This window comes from Cetorhinus maximus, unplaced genomic scaffold (genome assembly GCF_964194155.1).
Source record: "Cetorhinus maximus unplaced genomic scaffold, sCetMax3.hap1.1 HAP1_SCAFFOLD_2412, whole genome shotgun sequence".
NCBI classification, from domain to species: Eukaryota; Metazoa; Chordata; class Chondrichthyes; order Lamniformes; family Cetorhinidae; genus Cetorhinus; species Cetorhinus maximus.
In genome coordinates, this window is record NW_027598351.1 from 32000 (window position 1) to 40073 (window position 8074).

Genomic DNA, 8074 nt, shown 5'->3' on the forward strand with positions numbered 1-8074 from the left:
GTAGTAAACCCTTACCTTGTTTGTATATTAGGATGGCACAATGACGAGTTACAAGTGGGAGTGAAGACAGATGAATGGAAAATGCAGTGGGACAGTAAGTGAAGGTTTAGGATGAGATTTTTGGTGGTCATTAGTCTAGGAACATAAGTTCTATGTAAACCATACTGAAGCAAGTGTCCTCACAGATTAATGTTTGGTTCATCTGATCTGAAATCTTGAGGGGCCCCTGAGAGAAATGTTTGAGTTTTTTCCCCCTCATTGCCCCTGGTTTTTTTTTGGCCTCTCCCAGGAAATGTGTCTGGGGAGGTGGGAACAGAGGTTTAGTCATGATGTTGCAGCTATCGAGCATGGGGCACCCGCTGGACATACCTGCTCTTCTTTTCCTGCCCATCTTTTTTTGTTGTTGGTATAATTATTGCATTGAGTGGGCACATCCTGGCAGGTCAGAATCACAAATGCAGCAGTCCTAAAGGGCATAGTTCCCAAGTGTGTTGGCACTAATCAGTATCACAGTCACAGTATCTACAGTGCAGAAGGAGGCCATTTGTCCCATCTAGCCTGCACTGGCTCTCTGAAAGAGCATTGCACCTTATCCCACTCCCTTGCCTTATCCCCGTAACCTTGCACATTCTCTCCTTTCAGATAGCAATCCAATTCCCTTTTGAGTACTTCAATCAAACCTGCCTCTACCACCCTTTCAGGAAGTTTGTTCCAGACTCCAACCAGCCTCTTGATGAAAAAATTTTTCCTCACATCACATTTACTCCTTTTGCCAATTATTTTGAATCTGTGCCCTCTGGTTCTTGATGTTCTCTTGAGTGGGAACAGTTTCTCACTATTTACCCTCTCTATACCCCTCAGGACCTTGAATACCTCTGTCAAGTCTCCTCTCAGCCTTTTTTCCAAGGAAAACAGTCCCAACCTCTCCAATCTATCCTCATAGGTACAGTTCTTCATCCCAGGAATCATTCTTGTGAATCTCCTCTGTACTCTCTCCAAAGCCTTCACATCCTTTCTCAAGTGTGGTGCCCAGATCTAGATGCAGTATTCCAGATGAGGCCTACCTGTCTTATACAAATTCAACATGATCTCCTTACTCTTGTACTCAATGCCCCTATTAATAAAGCCTAAGATACCAAATGCTTTATTAACTGCTCTCTCAACACGCCCTGCCATCTTCAATGACCTACATACATTTACACAGAGGTCTCTCTGTTCCTGCACCTCCTTCAGAGGCTCTCCCTTTATTTTATATTGTCTCACCATATCTTTCCTGCCAAAACGAGCTATACAGAACAGCGTTGTTGGCTCTGGGAGGTCCGCAGGCTGGAAGTTGGTCACTAAGCCAGGGAGCTCATGGTATTGGGGGTAATGGATTGAGGATTGGTTAATACACAGAAGACAGAGAGTCAGGATTAATGGGTCTCTTTCAGGTTGGAAAGGCGTAACTAGTGGAGTGCAGCAGGGATCAGTCCTAGGGCATCAATTATTTACCATCTACGTTAATGACTCGGAGGAGGGGGCAGAATGTAATGTATCCGAATTTGCTGATGATACAAAAATAGTTGGGAGGACATGTGATGAGGAAATAAGGAATCTGCAAGGGAATATAGACAGGTTGAGTGGGTGGGCAAAAACTTGGCAGATGGAGTTTAATGTAGGAAAGTGCGAGGTCATGCACTTTGGTAGGAAGAATCAAAAGGCAGACTATTATTTAACTGGGGAGAGACTCCAAAAAAGTGCAGCACCAAGGGATCTGTTAGCATGCAGGTGCAGCAAGTAATTAAGAAAGCAAATGGAATATCGGCCTGTATTGCTTGGGGACTGGAGTTTAAAAATAGGGAAGTCTTATTGCACCTGTGCAGGGAGTTCGTGAGACTGCACCTGGAGTAGCATGTACAGTTTTGGTCCCCATATTTAGGAAAGGATATACTGGTATTAGAGGCAGTTCAGAAGAGATTCACTATGCTGATTCCTGGGATGAAGGGGTTGACTTATCAAGAACGGCTAAACAGGTTAAGCCTTTATTCATTAGTTTAGAAGAATGAGGGGTGATCTTATTGAAATGTACAAGATTCTGAGGGAGCTTGACAGGGTAGATGTTGAGAAGATATTTCCACTAATGGGGGAACCTCGAACTAGGGGACATAGTTACAGAATAATTTGGACACATTTGGAACTGAGATGTGAAGGAATTTCTTCTCTCAGAAGGTAGTAAATGTCTGCAATTCTCTACCCTATAGAGTTGTGGAGGCTAGATCACTGAAAGTATTTAAAGAGGAGGTAGGTAGATTTTTGAAATATCAGGGAGTTGAGGGCCATGAGGAGCTGGCAATAGGAGTTGAGGCCTGGGGCTGATCAGCCATGATCTTATTGAATGGCGGGGCAGGCTTGAGGGGCCGAATGGCCTACTCCTGCTCCTGTTTTTTATGTATGACCTAATGTATAGTGAGGCAGCTGGAGCCAGACGACCAATGGGACCCCCTAGGCTCCCCTTTGAGGATGACACAAAGTCCCTAAACATCAGCCACCTCAACCAGCTGGTGAAAGAGGGAAATGGCGACACCTGTGGGCTGATGTGCGCCACCACAATGCCCAGTGGCTACAGCAGCTTGGCAACAGACACCAACACCAAAAACAAAACCAACAATGTCAGTTGGTAGCTTCATGTGGGGCACTTGTGGCCCAGCCTGCCTCTGGGATTAGCGTTTACAGCCACCAGTGAAGCGGCACCAAACGAGGACACGTCATGGATTGCTCACTGTGTGTCCATCATTTCCATCACAGATGGAAAGATACCAACATCAGTGGATGTGGCAGCATTCAGTCTGTGAACCCAAAGCTATTTTAGCCAGAATGAAGAGGTTGCGATGAAGAGAGAACTTAAAGCAGGCAGTGGGTGGAATTCTGTTCCAGCTGCGCTGGTCCAGACCGATCCAGAAGTGGGTGGGGTTTTGGCCTGTGCCGGGAAAGGCTGGCCACGATATGCCAAGGCAGGAAGTCAACGAAGCTGCCATCAGTTGATTGGCTCGAAGATCCGGACGCCATTTACAAATGGCACCTGGACAGACGTCCACTCCCTGTAAAGCAGCAGCGTCAGTCCGGTTTCATATGTAACGTTGGATGCCTGGAACTGCTGCCCGCACACACACTGCCCCCTCACCCCTTGCATCCCTGGAATTACTGCCACTCCACGCCCCCTCCTGTCCCCACTAACCTGCCCTCCTCAGTTCCCTGGAACTGCTGCCAGCCCCTCACGACCTGCTCCTGCCCCCGCCTTACACTCCTGAGGAGACAGGGGAGGCCATTTAGGACTGAGCTGAGGAGAAACTTCTTCACTCAGAGGGTGGTGAACCTGTGGAATTCTCTACCACAGGAGGCTGGGGAGGCCAAGTCACTGAATATATTTAAGGAGGAAATAAATAGATTTCTAGACTCTAAAGGCATCAATGGGTATGGGGAGAGAGCGGGAGTATGGCGTTGAGAAAGAGGATCAGCCATGATCATATTGAATGGTGGAGCGGGCTCGAAGGGCTGAATGACCTACTCCTGCTCCTATTGTCTATGTTTCCAACATCTTCCTGTCCCTTTATGGTCGCTGGATCAAAATCTTGGAACTCCCTCCCAACACCAGTGGACTGACTGCAGCAGCTCAACATGACAGCTCACCATCATCTTCTCTAGGGCAATCAATACCAACCTTGCCAATGATGCCCACATCCTGTGAATGATTTTTTTTAAAAAAGCACCCAGTCTGGATCATTGCTATCCCTGTTTATCAGTGTAATGTTATAATTACAACTGGTGTTGGTACAGATCTGATTTGGCACTGTGAGATTTTTTGCAATGATGTGGATATTACTGATGCCAGTTTAGGTATCAACATCCTGGGGGTTACCATTGAGCAGAAACTGAACTGGACTAGTCATAAAAATACTGTGGCTACAAGAGCAGGGCAGAGGCTAGGAATAGTGTGATGAGTAACCCACCTCCTGACTCCCAAAAACCTGTCCACCATCTACAAGGCACAAATCAGGAGTGTGATGGGATACTCCCCACTTGCCTGGATGAGTGCAGCTCCAACAACACTCAAGAAGCTCAACACCGTCCAGGACAAAGCAGCCCGCATGATTGGCACCACATCCACAAACATTCACTCCCTCCACCACCAACGCACAGTAGCAGCAGTGTGTACCATCTACAAGATGCACTGCAGGAACTCACCAAGGCTCCTTAGACAGCACCTTCCAAACCCACGACCACTACCATCTAGAAGGACAAGCGCAGCAGACACATGGGAACACCACCACCTGGAAGTTCCCCCCCAAGTCACTCACCATCCTGACTTGGAAATATATCGCCGTTCCTTCACTGTCGCTGGGTCAAAATCCTGGAACTCCCTCCCTAACAGCACTGTGGGTGTACCTACACCACAGGGACTGCAGCGGTTCAAGAAGGCAGCTCACCACCACCTTCTCAAGGGGCAATTAGAGATGGGCAATAAATGCTGGCCTAGCCAGTGATGCCCACATCCCATGAATGAATAAAAAAAAAAGTTTGTGCAGTCTGTTCACTGGAGCAAGTTTTAATCCTTTGTCAATTTGATTGAGGCGGCTTAGCTCAAATCGACCGATCAAAGGACGGGCGTTCAGGACCAGCTGGAGGAGTTGACCGGCTTGAAATAAGGGGCTGAGCTCTCAACTCTGTCTGCCCAGGGCTGGCATGTGGAGTGGATGCTCCCCCAGGGTAAGAGCAGCCATCCAGGGGTTTGTCCCCTGCCAGGGCTCGCTGGGGGCTGGGGGCTGGGGGTAGAAAGAGGTTCAGTGTCTGTTCGGAATCCGAACGGCAGAATGCATTTCGAAAGTCGCCGCTGAGAGAGAGAGAGCGTGAGAGAGAGGGAGGGAGGGAGAGACAGAGAGAGCCGGGAGCACATTGCAGAAGCTGCCGCTGCAGGATGGAGAGAGCGAGGGAGAGAGGGGCAATGAGTTCCTCAGACGAGAGTGCAGAGACCTCCGGGAGAAACAGCAGAGACACCAGCTTCCATCATCAGACCGAGTCACACATCCAAGTAAACACAACACAGAGAGGGAGAGGGAGAGAGAGGGAGAGTGAGAGAGAGGGAGGGAGAGAGGGAGGGAGTGAGAGTGAGAGAGAGGGAGAGAGGGAGAGAGAGGGAGAGAGAGTGAGAGGGAGAGTGAGAGAGAGGGAGGGAGAGGGAGAGAGGGAGGGGGAGGGAGAGGGAGAGAGAGAGGGAGAGGGGGAGGGAGAGGGAGAGAGAGAGGGAGAGGGAGAGAGGGAGAGAGAGAGGGAGGGGGAGAGGGTTCACCCCGGCGTCCAGGAGACCCAGTCACTCACTTTCTCACTCGGTCCTGAGCTCTCAAAATTCCTCACCCACCCCCAAATTCTGATTCATCCCCCGCTCACCCACTTTCAGGAAAGTTTCCCAGGCTGTCAAAGGAGAACCTTACAGCACTGAGGGAGGCCATTCGGCCCAAAGTGCCTGTGCTGGCTCTTGGAACTGGCCCAATTCATCCAAGACCTACCTACCCCCCCACCCTCACCCCCACCTTTCCCCATAGGCTCGCTAATGTTTCCAATAACCCTTTGGAGAGGTACTTGTCGATTTGACTCCCCCCTTTTGAGTGACCCGCTGGTTGGATGAGCAGCCCTGAGCCTTTGGATGGACGCACCACCCCCCACCATGTTTCTTCACCGGGGATGGAGAGGGGTAGAGGAACCCCACACAAGGGGATGGAGAGGGGTACAGGAACCCCACACAAGGGGATGGAGAGGGGGAGAGGGACCCCACACAAGGGGATGGAGAGGGGTACAGGAACCCCACACAAGGGGATGGAGAGGGGGAGAGGAACCCCACACAAGGGGATGGAGAGGGGTACAGGAACCCCACACAAGGGGATGGAGAGGGGTACAGGAACCCCACACAAGGGGAGGGAGAGGGGGAGAGGAACCCCACACAAGGGGATGGAGAGGGGTACAGGAACCCCACACAAGGGGATGGAGAGGGGGACAGGAACCCCACACAAGGGGATGGAGAGGGGGAGAGGAACCCCACACAAGGGGATGGAGAGGGGGAGAGGGACCCCACACAAGGGGATGGAGAGGGGGAGAGGGACACCACACAAGGGGATGGAGAGGGGTGGGGAACCCCACACAAGGGGATGGAGAGGGGGAGAGGAACCCCACACAAGGGGATGGAGAGGGGTACAGGAACCCCACACAAGGGGATGGAGAGGGGTGGGGAACCCCACACAAGGGGATGGAGAGGGGGAGAGGAACCCCACACAAGGGGATGGAGAGGGGTACAGGAACCCCACACAAGGGGATGGAGAGGGGTGGGGGAATCCCACACAAGGGGATGGAGAGGGGGAGAGGAACCCCACACAAGGGGATGGAGAGGGGGAGAGGAACCCCACACAAGGGGATGGAGAGGGGTAGAGGAACCCCACACAAGGGGATGGAGAGGGGTACAGGAACCCCACACAAGGGGATGGAGAGGGGGAGAGGGACCCCACACAAGGGGATGGAGAGGGGGAGAGGGACCCCACACAAGGGGATGGAGAGGGGGAGAGGAACCCCACACAAGGGGATGGAGAGGGGGAGAGGAACCCCACACAAGGGGATGGAGAGGGGGAGAGGGACCCCACACAAGGGGATGGAGAGGGGGAGAGGAACCCCACACAAGGGGATGGAGAGGGGTGGGGGAACCCCACACAAGGGGATGGAGAGGGGGAGAGGAACCCCACACAAGGGGATAGAGAGGGGTGGGGGAACCCCACACAAGGGGATGGAGAGGGGGAGAGGAACCCCACACAAGGGGATGGAGAGGGGTACAGGAACCCACACAAGGGGATGGAGAGGGGGAGAGGGACCCCACACAAGGGGATGGAGAGGGGTGGGGGAACCCCACACAAGGGGATGGAGAGGGGGAGAGGAACCCCACACAAGGGGATGGAGAGGGGTACAGGAACCCCACACAAGGGGATGGAGAGGGGTACAGGAACCCCACACAAGGGGATGGAGAGGGGTACAGGAACCCACACAAGGGGATGGAGAGGGGGAGAGGGACCCCACACAAGGGGATGGAGAGGGGGAGAGGGACCCCACACAAGGGGATGGAGAGGGGTGGGGAACCCCACACAAGGGGATAGAGAGGGGGACAGGAACCCCACACAAGGGGATGGAGAGGGGGAGAGGGAACCCACACAAGGGGATGGAGAGGGGGAGAGGGACCCCACACAAGGGGATGGAGAGGGGTGGGGGACCCCACACAAGGGGATGGAGAGGGGGAGAGGGACCCCACACAAGGGGAGGGAGAGGGGGAGAGGGACCTCACACAAGGATGTGAACGTCTTCAAGGGAATGCCAGAGCCTTCCTCTCTCTTCCCCCACCCCCACCAGCCCCTGCCTTGTGCCCTGTAGAGATGGTGGACAGGCTCTGGGGGAGTCAGGAGGTGGGTTACTCGCCACAGGAGTGCCAGCCCCTGGACCCTCTCTTGTGTCTCTCAGGCTGGTCCAGTTGGAGAGCTGATGAAATTGGTCCCCAGTACTTTCGGGCAGTGGCCACGACCATCAACTGAGGGATTTGTGCTGGAATTAAGGATTGTAATAGACGCATAAAATTGGTTACAGTTAGCGGCCTTTGAAATGTGTCTAACAAGGGGTTTGCTCCCATTCCGAAGAGTCTTGAGGTCAGAGCCATCAACTGAAATAAGAAGCTAAGTGAGGTTGTTTAACTGCAAGTTCCTGAGTGCATTATCCCACTCATTCACGTGCCCAACACCCAGAATACACAAGTCCATTCATGGCCACCCAGCCAAATCTCTGCAGCTCCCTGAATGGGTGTAGGTCTTGCTCCTTTGAGTCCAATGCACTCCACCCTGTTGTGGAGTCTGGGATGGGGAGCGGGCAATAAACCAGGAATTGGGCTGGTTAACAATACCCAGTGGCCGCACAGCAACAGTTGTAGCTGCTGGGTCCCGATCAAACCCAGCAGTGAGACATCTCTGCAGGATAAACCCAGCTCATCTCTCCCAGCCGCATCGTTCAAATCCTC